The 16,458-nt window shown below is 39.5% G+C and overlaps 1 protein-coding gene and 1 pseudogene across 2 annotated transcripts in view; one reads left to right on the forward strand and one right to left on the reverse strand.

Moving 5' to 3' along the window:
* The window catches only part of PREX2 (phosphatidylinositol-3,4,5-trisphosphate dependent Rac exchange factor 2), a 299,369-nt gene that overhangs the window by 17,166 nt on the left and 265,745 nt on the right, over positions 1 to 16,458 (forward strand). The gene's annotated exons all lie outside the window — the stretch shown is intronic.
* LOC128563988 (lactoylglutathione lyase-like) lies at positions 1,183 to 8,487 on the reverse strand (annotated as a pseudogene).

Genomic DNA, 16,458 nt, shown 5'->3' on the forward strand with positions numbered 1-16,458 from the left:
CATCCTGGGGCTTCGTTTCTTGCCTAATTGTTAAAAGTCTCAGATGCTGGCTTTTTTTTTTCTGGGATTAGTTCTATAAATGATTTTGTGTGTGTGTGTGAAACTTTATTCTTCAGTTCACTTGATTTCGTAGCACAAAGGAAGGGAAATAGATTTATTACTATCGTCATTACCCACTTTGGAATAGAAATTGGTGAATAATTATACTTCTGGTAGGCTTTTAAAAAGTATAACCGAAGGGAAGGGATTTAGCTGTCTGTGTTTCTTGATAAGGTTATGTGCTTTCCTCTTCCGTTTCTCTTGAAGGAGACCTTTCTATGGCTAATACATCATAGAAGTTAAAAGGAAGTGCTAACACAATTACTGCAGAAAGTTGAGATCTTTTCCATTCACTTCTCTTTTGTGCTATTTGTGACTTGTCTGCCTGGTTGTTTCAAAGTGAGGAAACCCCTGGGTTTCTTATCTTTCCTTTATCAGGAGAGCTGGATTTAACTGTGGTGTGAATCTGACAAATAGGGGCTCTATCAGCCTTCATGCTAACGGCATTGCACCAAACTCACCAGGAGAATGCACAGCGTATGTGGGGGAGCGATGAAAGGACCACTCGCCTAGTGACATAATCAAGATACAGTGCCTAGGAGGGAAATGAGATAAATAGAACGCCTCTTGAACCCTGTAATGAAATTTTCTCTTCTTTTCTTTTTTTTGAAGTACACATGAAGTTGCATTCTTGTTCTGGTTTCTTTGTTCCACTGTGAAAAGTTACTTCTTGAAGAATCGAGATCCCAGAAGATAACCACAACAGAAACATATTACATACTTTTTTTTTTTTTGGAAAATGATGATTCAGAGGCAGACTTGAAAAGGCATCATTATTTAGGAGATAAAAGAAAGGAAACAAATACAGCCTCTGAAGGGAACTCTTCTAATTATCAACTAAAAAGTAAAGTTATACAACTGTATTCAAGGGCACAAGATAAAGTATTACTTGAAAACCAGAATGACCGAAAAGTTAGGTGAAAAACTTCTAGCTGAAATAGGAAAGGGAAATGGATTTAACAATAATCTGAATGGCGACAATGATTATACATTCTAGATGCTTCTGCTATTGGAAATCTTGAATCACATTGTTCCCATTTTTAATCTCTGGCTTCACTGTGTCAAAGGAGCCTTCTCACAGCACTAAATGATACTTGCCATTTTGTTAGGATTCAAAATTTCAATCCAGTAGCGGTGAGGATCTTGACTAAATGCCCAGGCCTTTCATTTCCCCATCATCAAGTTTCTTCACAAATTTGACTCCCAGTTCTTCAAATCTTTTATAAGTATTGTCTGCGTCAGAAGCAGCAATTTCAAACTGACCAAATCCTCGAGGACCTTAATTGCTGTTGTAGTAACTCTGGGTCTCATCATCTTCACTGCCCTATTTATTGTGTGTCAGCTTAAATGTAGCTTTTCTGGAGAAAAGCCATGCTACTTTTTTTTTTTTGGGGAACAGTCTCACTCTGCTGCCCAAGCTAGAATGCCCTGCGGTCAGCCTAGCTTACACAGCAACCTCACACTCCTGGGTTCAAGCAATCCTCAGCCTCCTGAGTAGCTGGGACTACAGGTGCCGGCCACGATACTCTGGCTAGTTTTTCTATTTTTAATAGAAATGAGGGTCTCACGCTTGCTCAGGATGGTCTCCTGAGCTCAAGTGATTCTCCCAATTCAACCTCCCAGAATGCTGGGATTACAGGAGTGAGCCACCACGCCTTTTCCTTCATCTTTATCTTTGGTAGTGTCATTTTTGTCCTTCTAAGCCAGGAAATAGAGCCAAAATTTCATAGTAGGAAAATCTAGTTTTTGGATTAGAACTCTAGTTTGAAAATTTCTTGACTTCTTAGGATCTGTAATTTATAGTGTGCTTTGTTGCAGTGGAAAATCCTTGGGGTCCTTATTGGAGCAGTAGTTGAGGGCAGCAGAGATGGTGAGACTTTTGGACTCGGGCTGTGGTTCTGCCCTTACAGTCCTGCTGTATGGCGGATGATGGGACCCAGGACAGACTAGACAGCCACAACTGTAATGAAACTTTCAAACAAAAAAAAGAAAGAAAGAAAAGAAAGATATTTCAATCCATCTGAAGCTCTTGGAGGCATTGAAATTTTCTGTCTCTTTCTCAGTGATCTAATGCTCATTGGGTCATGAGACTGTTTTGTGGCTGAGGTCATGGCGCCCCAGTTCAGCCAGATGGCCCTGAGTGCTGGTGGTGCTGGTTAATAAGAGTGCAATGAACGTGGTTGCAGATATCACTGGGAAGCTAGGCTGTGTCTAGACTTTGGTCCAACTCTAAGATAACATGTCTGAATGTAGCAGAGCTTCATGAAAACCTAGCTGAGGTCTCTGTGATCTGTGGCTGCCAGAGCCCAAAAAGGAGCTTCCGAAGATCTCTGCCACCTGTTACACCCGAGGAACGTGGTTTCTGCTTGCCAGCCCCATCGCACAGGCTGCCTGGTCATCCTCTGTATCCTTTCCTGTTGAGATTCTCTGGTGGAGACAATTTTTGTGGACTAACCAGGTAGCTTAGATTATGCATGCTGGGCCTGCGATACCTTCTGAAGGATGGATGATCCCATAATAATAAGGGTTAGGACCAATAATTATAACGCAAGGAAAGTAGATGTTGACTGCTTTTCAGCTTATTTCTTTGGGTAATTAATCATTTGAGCTGGTCTGTTAACAGTTAACCCCCTAGTCCATTTTCTGCTTAGGATGGTTTAATAATGTTTTATTTATTTAATTTATATACAAGGATCTTCCTTAATAAGTCAAGTCTGATTTCGTCTGGAGACAGAACCAATAGGAAAAACATGAAGGCCTTCCCAGCAACTTGTTTGAGGGTGCTCTTTATCTTGGTTAGGAGGTTCCACTATGTAAACATTGGGAGGCTTTTTCTTTAGCTCACATATGTTTCCAGGTGTGCACAGGTGAAATGGGTTGCCCCAAACAAAAGGAACAGAGTTGGAGAATCTTTTATCTATCACCTGAGTCTGACTCTGGCCCTATAGTTTAAATTTCTATAACTCAATGTGTTCTAATTCCCAGTACCTTAAGTATTTCTGGCCCTTAATTATTTATGCTATTGTTATAATTTGTTTAGAGATTCCAGAAACAAACAGTAAGAGAGAAACTGGCTATTCCCATTTTGAAAAACCAAAGTGTGAAGGGGTTTTATTTATTACCTTGATAGTGTATTTGAATAACGTGTTGAAAGTGACGTTAATCTTCATCTGTTAATCTAAACAGATCTTAATCTATTTCTTGCAGTCATAGCCTCTAAATTATAGATAAAGCAGTGTAAAATTCAGATACAGTTTTGTCATTAGGCTTCTGCTCCACACCCAAGTGCAAAAATAGTTTAAAACACCCCAAGCCCCAAAACTTCAAGTGAGAGAGCTATTCCCATTCATCTGAAGAAATATTGTAATGATCAGCCTTTCAACAACATGGTATTAATTATCCCAGCAAAAATAACAATACCCTTAATCTATTTTTATGGTTCTATGTCTCTGATGGAACCAATTTACAAATAAAGCCTAATATTTTACTTTGTAGTTCTCAGCCCCACCAACCTCCTACAGAGATTTTGTTGGGTTTCAAGTTTGGTAAAATACACCACAAGACTTGGAGTTAGAGTTCTCACACTAGTAGCTACAAACTCACGTTTTCTTGATCAAGAAGTGATCCTCTTTTGACTTCAGAGTAAAAAAAGGTGGAATAAATAAGGAGAAAATCATTGTCTTTTGCAACTGATAGAACTGCTGTCATCCAGGAGCTGTGAGGGTCAAGACAGAAGCTGGGGGTGCAGGGCTCTCTTCATCCACCTGTTGACACAACAGAGCCTACATTATCTGAACTATTTTGCAGTTATTATTTTTATACTAGTTTGCCTAATACAAACAGATTCTCTTTAAATCTACTGCTCTAGTAACAGAGTAAAGGCCTGTGGTTTTTGAGTAGGTTATATTTTTGCTGGGACTTGTTGGAAAGGTTGTCTCATTCTATGGTTTTGCTTTTGTAGAGCAGTGATTAAAATGTTCCAGTTGAGGAGTTGGTGTATAGTAGCAGTGTAGGTGTGTAGAGTGATATTGGGGGTGATCAAGGTAGACTGGGCCTTGAGTGTCAGATGAAGTACTTTGGAATTAGCTTAGTAGATAATGGAGAGCCAGGGGAAGTTTTTGAGCCATGGAGTCACAGAATTGAGCCTTAAATCAGGAAGTCATTTGGGAGGCAGGCTTTTAGCAGTAGAGCGTAGGAATAACTCTGTTTGGTGCAGGTGACCAAACCATTGAGCCCTACAAATGTTAGAAAGACTAAATTGGTAAGGAATATGATGCCTGGGCCTTACTCTAGACCAGTATGATTATATTCCCACAGTGGGAGATGAGGTGCAGGAAAGAGTGGAAAGTCAAGATTGAGTATTTTTTTTTTTTTTTTTTTAAAGAACAAACTTCCTGTTTATTTTTTTATTTTTTATTTTGTGGTTTTTGGCCGGGGCTGGGTTTGAACCCGCCACCTCCAGCATATGGGACCGGCGCCCTACTCCTTGAGCCACAGGCACCACCCCAAGATTGAGTATTTTTAAAATACTCTAGGTGATTCTAAGAGAAGCCCAGGGACATGAATAAATGGCATTAATTTATTAGGATAGAGATAATAATATTTTCCAGTTTCCTCCTAAAAAGTATATAACATTGATAATAGAATGAATATTGAAAAGCTGCCTTGATAAAATTAACTAAGAAAAATACAAGGAAGCTAAACATCGAAGAAGAGACTAAAGAAAAATGAAATGAGCGCGGAGACTTGCAAGATTGATAAGACGTCCAATCTAATGGTGACTCAATAATACTTTTCAATAACAATGAGAAATACTGGTAGTAGAAAAGATATAGTTAAAGTTTTGCTTTAACTTAGGAAGAAACGGTCAGCAAATTATTTTCCATGTGTCTGAGCAAGGTAACAAGACAACAGTGATCAGTGGGAAGTACTCTTGATGTGGGAAAGGAGGTTTGCTACCTTGGGAAATAAGGATGTTGTAGAAATTAGTATTTTTAAAGTCTTTAGAGGATTCCCATAGAGGACTGATGTAGTTTCCAAAGTTCTTTGTTGTGATGAGATAGGGAGAGTTATTTTCTAAGTGCCAATTTGTGAACATAAGCGTATGCGTACCCAGGGAGATATGAAATGGACAGGACTGATTCCTGTGAAGCCACTTGTTTGATGCGAGGCCCTTAATGGTTTAGCTTTGTTTTCATCTTATCCCTTATGTCTAGAGGTATAATTAAAGTTCTCTGCTGTGAGATGCTCGGATGTTTTACTTTTCCTGACAGAGGAATAGCTCTTGATTTCTGGTTGTAATTTCCGTAAAGTCCATCCATGATCTCCGCAGAGCTTACTATCTCTGTAATATGAATAAAGAGAACAAGTGCTACTCTATAATTTCTTTCTGTTCGCGCCATCAGGTATAGTCTGTGTGTTTTGTGTTGAAAAGTCTGAGTGAAACCGCTTCTCAATCTGTGTGCCTCTTAGAGCGGCGGTGTGAATTCTCTATCAAAGCTTTCGGACTCTGACCACAGTGCGGTATTGCTGCTGAATTTACTGCTGTTTCCCAACCTGGCTTCCTAACCCTTCTCTTTAGGAGAAAGACTCCTGAAGTTTTCCTATAACCATCTTTTACGCCTGTCCTTTCACTCTGTCTCAAGTCAGAGCTCCCTTCACTTTCTGGCAACTATCATCGATGTCACTTTTTTGAAATTCCCTCCCCTAAGATCCTCCCTTAAAATCATTGATGAATCTCTATATAGTTACTCCTTTTTCTTCTAGCTCTTATTTCTTGGTTTCTCATTCCTTTTTACATAACTATTATTCTTTACAGTAAGTTTATCAACTTATCATGGCCTCTACAATTACCTTTTTGTAAATAAAGTTCAATGGTATCACTCCCGTTAAGATCTTGAGTCCTGAGGACATTGTACTTTGCCTTTGCCTCAAACTCAACATTTGCAACACTGGATTTATCGTTTTCATTGAAAAGACACACAAGCTCTCTTTCTTTTAACTCCATGTCTGTATGTGGCTTTCCCTGGTCTCCTGCGTTGGAGAGGCTCATGTTATCTTTGTTTCCTTATCTTTCATCTCCAGGCCCTAATGCCTCCCCTATCTAAGTGTCTGTCCATATTCCCAGGCCTCCAGTGCCTATTCTGTAAATCAGTCTCCCTGTCCTCAGGGGAGATAAGGCAATGGAAGACCAAGCAGACTGTATCTATCCAACAAACATACCCAGATCGAACTTCCTAAAACAGTGTTTCTATTTTTTTATTTCATTTTACCAAGGACCTCACCTCCTTGATGCTCAAACATCCTAATTTCTAACTCGGCTTTCTAGAAACTTTATAGATAGGCCCTTATCATATCTGCCTGAACTTATTTACTATAGCTACCCTAAAGAATCCCTTCTGTAGGATTGGTTCTGTTCTTAAGTGACTCATCAAACATCTTGCTGGCCTGCCTTTCTGCCTTTGCTTATGCTGGGCTAAGTTTCCCCTCTTTTTTTTTTTTTTGAGACAGAGTCTCATTATGTTGCCCTCGCCATGGCGTCACAGCTCACAGCAACCTCCAACTCTTGGGGTTAAGTGATTCTCTTGCCTCAGCCTCCCAATTAGCTGGGACTACAGGTGCCTGCCACAATGCCTGGCTATTTGTTGTTGTTGTTGTAGTTGTCATTGTTGTTTGGCAGCCCCGGGCTGGGTCTGAACCCACCGGCCTGATGTATGTGACCGGTGCCATAACCGCTGAGCTACAGGCACTGAGCCCCCCTTTTCTTAAATATCTATATTTAAGATCCAATTCAAACATCACCTTTCTGTAATGACATACTTCCTAATCTGTTCCACACTGCTCTTACCTTCTTGTTACCTCCTATAGATGCTACTGTTGGTAACTTACATATTAGCGGTATAGTATCTTTAGTGTTGAAATACTATTTATGTGTGTGTTTTTTAATAATTTTTCTGTGTGTTACATCACAGTTTATAAAAGATTATCATATTCGTGCTGGATAATAAAGCACATCAGACATTTTACAGTTGAGAATAGTTATATTAGGAAGAGCCTCAGAACACATAGGTACTGGAAGTTAAATGTAAAATTGAAAGTAGATTTAGGAATAATGCCTAAAGCAATACTAGTTCAATTATTCTATCAAGCTGCTTTCACTTGTTGCAAAACTTACTTCATATTTTTCCTTGATATTTTCTATAGACTCCAGCACGTCTATTACAGGGAGATGGTACATATCTATTGTCTGATTGAAGAATTTATGGTGATATATGCTATAAGGTAATTTAGGAAAATATTTTCTGAGTTATTAAGATGTACTTATATTTATCATTCTGCACTTAGAACAGATTGAAAGTTGGGAAAAAGTGAATTATTACTAAGACTGCTTTGATGTGCTCTGTTAGCTTTCTTAAGATAATTTAAATTATAGGAACCTTGGGTTGTAAAGCTGTCAGTGGTGCTGGACTTAAAATGAGAAGGCATGATTCTGCCAGTATCTTGGTTCAGAAAAAACAGCATGATTGCTAGGTTGGAAAAGCCAAAAAAGAACAAAAAAAGAAAAGAAAAGAAAATCTGTAGATTTAAAAAGTATTCTCATAAAGTTGACTTTAAAAGTGAAATTTCACGAGCATTCTTCATACTATGAAAATACATTTTCATAGGTCTTACATTTTATAACATGGCATGAAATCAATCAGTTAAAATCCTACCTAGAAATATGCTAGTTTATTAAGGTTTGGAACTAATTTTCCCATATAAGGCATAACAAAAGGATGAATGAAAGGGAGTCGACATTTTTATTGTTTTTGGTAGATTAAAATAGTGTGGTTGGCAAAGTTTGAGGGTGAGAAAATTTTCTAACTATTTAATCATACAAATTCTGAGAATGTGTTTGGAACTGATTGTACAAAACGAATACTAAGAAGTTGTTTCTTAACATTTACTGTGGCGAATAGTTAGGATAGTCTCTTAATCTAGAGGTGATGCAGTGATGTCATTTAAAAAATAATGGTCTTCGAAATCCATTTATTGCTTTGGTCTCTTTCTGTTTTACAATTTCCTTTATGTAAGAAGATAAACAGTTGGATATTGAATTCATTGTAAAAACAGGTAGAAAAATGGACAGATTTTGTTCTCGCCTGCAATCTTTTCTTTTTTTGGCAGTTTTTGGCCGGGGCTGGGTTTGAACCCCCACCTTTGGTATATGGGGCCAGCGCCCTACTCCTTTGAGCCACAGGCGCTGCCCTCACCTGCAATCTTTGCTGCGTCCTGACCGTGCCAACTCACAGTTAGCTCCCGAATCCGTCCTTGCTGAGTGTGCCTCTCCCCTCTCCACAGCCTGGGCCTGTGCGCTCGCTCTGGAGACCTCTCCACTGGTCTCTGCATTTATTCTCCCTCTTCTCCAGTCTTCCTGCACTGCTAAGAAACTAGTTTTCCTGATGAATGGATGACTTTGACTTTATCCTTCTGTTTCTCAAAACCAGTACCCCACCCCAACCAGGAGCTCATCTACTGAAAACCAGGCAAAACACGTGGCTCTCCTTGGTGAGGACCTTCCAGTCTTTTGAAATATTATGAACAAATGACCCAATGGATCTGCTTGATGTTACCTGCATATGGCCCTTATTTTTCTGTCTCTGTATCTTATTTGCTGTGTTTTTATATGAGGACTTGTAGGCAGAAACTGTGCTTTTTCCTCCACATTTTTCTTTCTTCTAATTAATTCCTCATGCATTGTCAGTCCTGTAGTGAACCCGAGGGAGGAATGAATGAACACATGCTTTTAAAGTGCAACAGGTAAGTGTTACTACCCATCCTTCTGTAGCTCCTCTATTTCAAAGTGCATAGTAATTTCTTAATAAAGTGAATATAGGAGAATAGGAGAGCAACAGAATTGTGCAAACAGATTGATATTGTTAAGAATAGCTGGCATGGCTGTGAAGCAGGGCCTATGTATTATATTTTAGCATGTAGTTACATCTTTTCAGCTGTATCTAGTATGCTTTGTATCTTTCAGAAATTCAGTGTGGTAACTGGTTTTGATTAAATGAATGCATGGATTCTTTCTTATATATCTTTAAGCTTTTGATTAAAATATAATCCACTGTTATAGGTAGTGTCCAAATTTTCTTTCCTCATGTACCAAACCTCATCCTGGTCACCTCTTATATAGCACTGTTTCTTTGATTCTTGGCTGGCCCTGTAACTAACTGTTGACTGGTAACTTGCTATGTTCTAAGAGATCTTGCAGGTCTGCCCGAGTCTCTTGGATCATTTGCTTTGGGAATGCTCCCTCTTGATGCCAGACAATATATGAGCAGTGTGACTATTTTGAGACTACCATGCTGTGACAAGCTTGAGCCATGTGGAGAGACCCTGAAGCATGAAACACACATGCACACGTGTGCATGCACACACACGCACACCCAGACGGAGAGAGTGAGAAACCAAGGTACACCAGGGCACCAGATCTGGGAAGGACAAAGAGATAAAACCATCTTAGAAACTGATGCCACATGTAGCAGAGATAAAGTATCTAGCTGAATTCTTCTCAAATTCCTAACCCACAAAATTGTGAGCAAACTAGTTATTTTAAGCCACTAAATTTTGGCATAGTCAGTTACGCAGTGCCATGCAATGGATTGACTGTTGTGTCCCTCCAAAATTCACATGTTGGGATCCTAACCCCCAAGGTAATGGTATTAGGAGGTAGGGCCTTTGGGAAGTGTTTAGGTCTCGAGGGTGGGGCTCTTATGAATGAAATTAGTGGCCTTGTAAAAGAGGATCCAGAGAGCTCTTTGGCTGTCTTTCTGTCACATAGGAGATAAGGAGAAGCCATCAATCTGCAGCCTGGAAGAAGGCCCTCAGCAGAGCTGGACCACACTAGCATCCACTTTTGACTTTCCAGTCTCTAGAACTATGAGAATTATTTTTGTTGTTTACAAGCGACCCAATTTATTAGCAGTCCAGACTAAGACATGCGGTGACAGATAATTGAAACATAACATACAGAAAGATGGGTAAATTACCAATAAATTTGACAAATTAAATATATATTTATATGTCTTCCTCATGTGTATAAATATTTCTTCTTCCTCCCTGTTTCCTGATATACAGCTCCTGAAACTTTTGGAATCTCCTGAGTAATATGAGTATTTTTTGAATGTGAATGAGATGAATGGTGGCTGGCTGCCCCTGAGTAGGATGAGGGCTGGTCACTGGAAAGACCAAGGCATGATTAGAGAGTTGGGACTTCCCCAACCTCCTGGGAGGGGAGAAAGACTGAAGGTTAAACTAAACACCAATGGGCAATGATTTCATCACATATGTGATTGAAGCTTCCGTAGAAACCCAAGAGGACTAGGTTTGGGGACCTTTTGAATAACTGAACAAGTAGAGTTTCCTAGGGTAGCACTGCTAGAGAGGGTGTGGAAACTTTGTGCTTCTTCCCACAAACAGAAAGCGATGCATCTTTTTCCGGCTGCTCTCTGTATCTTTGTAATATCCTTTATAATAAATTGGCAAGCATAGAAAGTGTTCCCACGGTTCTGTTATCACTATAGAAAATAAATAGAATTCCAGGGAGGATGGTGGGAGCCCCAGTTTACAGCCAGTTGGTCAGAAGCACAGGTTAAAATCTGGGGCGAGGGATTGGCATCTGAAATGGGCGGGGTGGGGACGGAGTCCTGTGGGACTGAACCCTTAACCTGTGGAGTCTGCCTCCAGTGTTGGAACTGAATTCGAGGACACCAGCTGTGTCTGCTGCAGAGCTGATGACTTGCTTGGTGTGTGGGGAAAACCCCTGACACGTTTGTTTTCAGAAGTGTTCTGTGTTGTGAGAATGTATATCGTAGGAGAAACTGGGTTTGGTTTTTTCCTGTTTCATTACACGTGTGTAACTAGCACGCAGTTCAACGAACAGAATATTGCCAGGATTTTAGAATCTATTCTCATGCTCCTTCCAGCAATGGCCTTGGTAACAACCACTCTGACTTGCAGCACTATAGATTACTTTGGTCTGGTTTTTGAATTTTATGTAAATAAACTTGTGCTTTATGTAATCTTTTCACTGAACATTATGTTTGTGAGATTTATCCATATTGTTGAGTGTAGCTGTAGCTAAAACATGATCATAGCTGTACAATATCCCATTATATGAATGTAATAGTTTCCCCATGCTACTGTTGATGGATATTTGGGTGGTTTCTATTTGGTGACTATTTTGAATAGTCTTGTTATTAATATTCTCGTAAATGTCTTTGGGAAAATGTATGCCCACTTTTCTTTTGCTGGGTGGTTTTGAATTGTTTTATGGTGGTTTTGTACTTGTTACTTTTATCTTTGTAAGTAGCCCATAAGCCAGCCTAGAGTACAGTGGCTAGGATTTATACACATATACACGTGGTGTATTTTCTCATCATAATGGCTAGCAAGCAGAGTGCATAGCTGAGTTATTCTAGAAATACATGTTGATTGGCCGTTTAAAAGTTTTAAAACACACATGCTTGGCTCTCCAAAAAAGTTCTAAATTAATTGTCGACTTTATTCTCTAGGCTTTAAATACAAAAAGTAGAAAATATCCTTTCAGTTATTTTTGTTGGATAAGTAAGAGCATATTGGAAAATATTTCATCTGCTCAGAGCTATTGTTTTTTTGTTTTGCAAATAGCGTGAGAAAGAGAATCACTTTGTTTCTTATAATGGTAATAGAAAGAACACTAATAAATAACTGAAATTTCTGTGTATCATTACCATACTTAAGGATCCTAAGCCCTGGTGAATCATAGGTTAGGATAGAACTAAGAAACTATATTTCTGTGTGTAACTGAACATCATCTTAGAACACATATTCTCTATTTTGTTGAGTTTTGTCTTTAGAGCTGGATCATATCATTTGTTGGAAGGTAAATTAATGAGTAGTAACATTACATTTTTTTCTTCACATTTAATCAACTTGAGGAATTTCCTTTTTCTTTGCTTTTTTGGTTTAACATTTGGGCTATTTACTTAAAAAATTGCAGTGATATATAACTGTTCTAAATAAGCCAGGTCTGATTATTTTCCATGCCAGCACATTTACTTAAATGCCAATCCCATATGGAAAAGTTCGACTCCAAAGTGCCATATATACATATATATATTTTTTGTTTGTTTGTTTTTTGGTAAAGTGTAGCTCTTAGACAAAAATATGTGACATGGAGATTCAAATTAACGTCAGATGGTTTTATAGGTTGCGGTTTGTATTTGTAGTTGTTAATTCTGAAGAACCAGGATATATAAAAAGATTAAAGAACCTTTTCAACTACCAAGCTTAAAATACATGTTTACACACAAATGCCATACACTTTCTAACTTGGTTTATCCTTGCTCCTTTAGTTACTAGGATCTTTTTTTTTTTTTTAATACTGCAATGTCTCCTGCATGTTCTCATTCATTTATTCAGTAAATATTTATTGAATGTTTTCTATTGGGCAATCACTACTCTGGGTCCTTCAAGTTTCGTAATCATGATTCTTCCCTGGATGTTATCATAGTCTACTGGGAATAGCAGATCTGTAGGCCAGATACTTACAATATGGCCTCTAATACATGGATATGAGCAAAGCAGGCTCAGAGCAACTCATTCTGCTGAGGCAAGACCAGGGAGTTTTCCAGAGCAGAGAAAATTTGAGTTGAGATTTGAAGGAATTATAGGAATTTGAGCAAAAAAGTAGAGACAAAGATTTTCTATGCACGGGGGATAGCACCACAGTGCAAAGGCACAGAGCTGAGAAAGGCTTGACGTGCTTAGGGAGCAGTGTTAAGTTTTGTTTGCTTAGAACTTAGGGCACACTGGAGTACAGAGGAGAGAGGGAAGAGTGGGGATGGGAGGCGTGTTACCATTCACACTGCCAGAAAGTTGCAGAAAAGGTAGACTTTTGAGCAACAAAGAATGTAGGGTTGGGTGTTCCAAAAACATAAACAGAAAAGGGTATTAAAAAAGGGGCAAATCCAGCGTGTTCTTAGAACAAGTAGATCAGATGGTCATTCCCAAAGAAGAGATGCTCTAATGGGAATAGGATTTGGAGGGCTGCCCCCTCAGAGTACTGCAGAGCTCAGGCATGGCTTTCTTCATTTCTTCATCCCTCTGTTTAACAACCTACGTAAAACCATAGAGGGCAGTTGGCTGGAGTAGCTGTTAAGGTGGTAAGTAATAGGATCAAGCAGCAAAATGATTTTAGATAGGAAGATATAAATAAGAAAGAAAATTAGATAGGAAGATATAAATAAGAAAGTAAAATTTAAAGGCATAAATACAATATTCAGTATTTAGTTTACAGTTCTCAGAAAAAGATGCCGGGTGATTTAAAGAAATCCCTAACATAAGAGAACAGTATTCTGAGACTGTGTTTTTTAGGAGCAGAGGTTGTCTTACCATTGAAGATCTGGATAAAGGCCAGGAATAGCACCTCTTTAGCCTCCATCAAGGCAATTTAGTTGGATGCCTTTTTTTTTTGAGACTGAGTCTCTGCTGTCCAAGTTAGAGTGCCCTGGCATCAGCCTAGCTCATGGCAAACTCAAACTCCTGGGTTCAGGGGATCCTCCTCAGACTCCTGAATAGGGTACTATAGGTGCCCACCACAAAGCCTGGCTAGTTTTCTATTTTTAGTAGAGTTGGGGGGTCTTGCTCTGCTCAAGCTGGTCTTAAACTCCCCAGTTCAAGCGATCCTTCAGCCCTAGGCCTCCAGAGTGCTAGGATTACAGGTGTGAGCCCCAGCGCCTAGCTAGATTCTTAGCATCTTTTGAAAGAGACAATTCCAGAGAAGAGAGTGGCCAGGGGAAAGGAACCAGGGTAGTGAAACGTCTGAGACTAGTGTTGTGGCAAAACAGATAATGAAGCTGATTGAATGTAAGAGTCAAGGTAGTTGCTGAAAGCAAGACTTGTCTCGAGGAGCGACCACCCCACTAACCAGAAGTCCAGGGAGGCTGGTTTCGTTCTGTGGTGGGAGGATCTTTCTAATGCTTTGTCTTGTGAGCGGGGAAACTCAACAACCCTGGAGTAAATACATCTACGATGATGAGTTCCCCGTGACTGGGAGTGTTCCGGTGAGGGTGGGTGACACCTTGCTAGGGTTTCTACGAACTGTGTCAGTTTAACTTAGATGACCTTCAATGTCACTTGATGACTGAGAGTGTAAAATACAGACCCTCTCAGTGCCTTTCCATGTGTATTAGCCAGAAGGCCTCAGCTGGCTGCTCTTAAGAGTCCTTGAGCCAGTGGGGCTGGGGGCGTGGGTTAGGGCTGTGCAGCGAAAGGTCAGATTGGAGATTTTACTGGCAGGAAGTGATCTGGTTGTTAAATTCTTAAGAGGCTTTCATAAGAATCACAGCTACTAGGGGTTGAGTACCTGTTAGTGTCTCACGCTCAGCTGGGCACTCTATACATACTGTCTGGATTAATCATCACAACCAACTTGGATGTGGGATTGTTTTAACTCACCCCTCCTTTAACCAGTGAACAAATAGGTGTTAAGCAACTTGTAACTTGTGTCCAGCTGTGACATTTATTAGCTGCATGACCTTAGGAGACTTACATAATTTCTCTGTCCTACTTTCCTCATCTAAAAACGTGGATAATAATAATAATACCTGCCACATAGTCGTGCTTAAATGTGTCTGGCACATTGTAGCTGATTAATAAAGTTTGCTATCCTTTTTAAATTCCTATTATGTCTCCAAAGCCCACGCTGTTTGCCCTACAACACCTTCATGTCCCCCTTTATCCAGCTACCAATGGATAGAAGGAAACATGACCATTAACAAAAGGAATATTGACAAGCATTAGAACCTTCATTCTTTACAAGGAAGATGTTTTTAAAACATGCATTTCATTTGGGAATTTGGTAGAATGCCTCGTGAAAGATGATGATCACTTGGATAGATTTAGGTTTTAAAGAAAGGAACAGCTTAGAGTACTTTCCCTCTGTATTTTCTTCCTCATGTACACAAGCTCTCACAGCAAAGCTAACATGCTACCAATTTTTTAAAACTTTCTCCACCCCTCCAAATGGAATGATATTACATTTTCCTTTAAACCCTGGTAGAATGTTTTTTATTTTTTTTATTGTTAAATCATACCTGTGTACATTAGTGCAATCAAGTGGTACAATGTGTGCGTTTCACATACAATCTGAAATATTCTCATCAAACTGTTCAATGTAGCCTTCATGGTATTTTCTTAGTTACTGTATGTAGGCATTTGTATTCTGCCTTTAGTAAGTTTTGCCTGTACACATTCTAAGATGCACCGTAGGTGTGGCCCCACCCATTACCCTCCCTCCATCCTAACCTCCCCCCTCCCTTCCCCTTCCTTGGCCCTTTCCTCATAGTCTTGTGCTATAGTTGGGTTATAGCCTTCACGTGAAAGCTATAATTTAGCTTCATAGTAGGGCTGAGTACATTGGATACTTTTTCTTCCATTCCTGAGATACTTTGCTAAGAAGAATATGTTCCAGCTCCATCCATGTAAACATGAAAGAGGTAAAGTCTCCATCTTTCTTTAAGGCTGCATAATATTCCATGGTATACATGTACCACAAATTGCTAGTCCATTCGTGGGTCGATGGGCACTTGGGCTTCTTCTGTGACTTAGCAATTATGAATTGCACTGCAATAAGCATTCTGGTACAGATGTCTTTGTTATATTGTGATTTTTGGTTTCTGGGTATAAACCTAGTAAAGGAATCAGGATCGAATGGCAGGTCTATTTTTAGGTCTCTAAGTATTCTCCAAACATCCTTCCAGAAGGAACGTATTAATGTGCATTCCCACCAGCAGTGTAGCAGTGTGCCCTGTTCTCCACATCCACGCCAACGTCTCTGGTTTTGGGATTTTGTTATGTGGGCTACTCTTACTGGGGTTAGGTGATATCTCAAAGTAGTTTTGATTTGCATTTCTCTGATGCTTAAGGATGATGAGCTTTTTTTCATGTGTTTGTAGATCGTGTGTCTGTCTTCTTTAGAGAAGTTTCTCTTCAAGTCCCTTGCCCACCCTGAGATGGGATCACATGTTCTTTTCTTGCTAATACGTTTGAGTTCTCTGTGGATTCTGGTTATTAGACCTTTATCGGAGGTATAACCTGCAAATATTTTCTCCCATTCTGAGGGCTATCTGCTTGTTTTACTTACCGTGTTCTTGGCTGTACAGAAGCTTTTTAGTTTGATCAGGTCCCAGTAGTGTATTTTTAATACTGCTTCAATTGCCTGGGGAGTCCTCCTCATAAAATTCCTTCAAGAGTTTTCCCTGCACTTTCTTCAAGTATTTTATAGTTTCATGTCTTAAGTTTAAATCTTTTATCCAGGGAGAGTCTATCTTAGTT

This window comes from Nycticebus coucang, chromosome 13 (assembly GCF_027406575.1).
Source record: "Nycticebus coucang isolate mNycCou1 chromosome 13, mNycCou1.pri, whole genome shotgun sequence".
NCBI lineage: Eukaryota > Metazoa > Chordata > Mammalia > Primates > Lorisidae > Nycticebus > Nycticebus coucang.